Genomic DNA, 1,024 nt, shown 5'->3' with positions numbered 1-1,024 from the left:
ATAATTCAATGCAAGATCGCAGAACAAATGTAGGTACCCGAGTTAATTATGAAGTCTCTATTTCATACCTGAACCTGCTACAAATGGCTGCCAATATCGACCCCAAAGAACATATTGCTGCTTTTGGGTATGTGTGTGTGTCCTTTTTTTTTTTTAACATATTAACTAATCCAGCTACGGACACACTCTACACGATAAACAGATGGGATAGTCACGGCTATAAGGCTTTTGATAGTATTTGTTCGATCAACGTTGATCTGGGATTAAATAAGTGATTGATCATCTAAACATGGCAGTTATATTTCCCTCAATCACAGCTGCTCTTCTTTCAAAAGTATACCTTGGATTACATGATCCAAGATGTCCCACTTTAACGACTGTAGGATGTGGTTTAAGGGAGACTTAGCTGCTATTCCTGGCATGTTAGGAGACCATGTAGAGATATCTGCATCAGATATTGGCGTCGATCAAATTAAGTATACGTTTCTCCAAGACTTAGGCTTGAAGTATTAATCAGACTTGAAACCAATTCACCATCGATACCTTTTAGAAGATCACAATCCCATTTAATCTGTTACTAAACCATTAGGTCTATCATAACATGTCTACTGTTCCCATAGTATTTACACTGAGGCTTAAGTCCTCCCTCGTCGAGTGACACCTGCGAACATACAAGAGCGCAATTGGTCAGTAGAGACCCACAGGATAACATTCCATTGAATATCCTTTTTGATCGTCTGAGATGTCCCCTGAACCGCAGCCCTTGAGGTTTCCATTTAGGACTTGGGTGCCGAGTATGTTCGTCGGTCGTCTTCCGACATGTTTCAGCCAACTCAGTCGGCGCTTACAAGATGGCAACGGACAGTGGGCGTCGGACCGCTTCGTCCGATGCTGCCAGTTCTTCGCTCTTTGAATTGTTTTCGTTGCTTGGGGCTTTTTTTTTCCAGGGACAGATTACTAACCTGAAGCCCAACAATTTGCATTTAGGAAAGACACCGTAAATCGAGCTCTCTCTGTTCACTGC

This window comes from Octopus bimaculoides, chromosome 11 (genome assembly GCF_046866305.1).
Source record: "Octopus bimaculoides isolate indiv1 chromosome 11, ASM4686630v1, whole genome shotgun sequence".
Lineage (NCBI taxonomy): Eukaryota > Metazoa > Mollusca > Cephalopoda > Octopoda > Octopodidae > Octopus > Octopus bimaculoides.
This window is presented reverse-complemented; position numbering follows the sequence as displayed.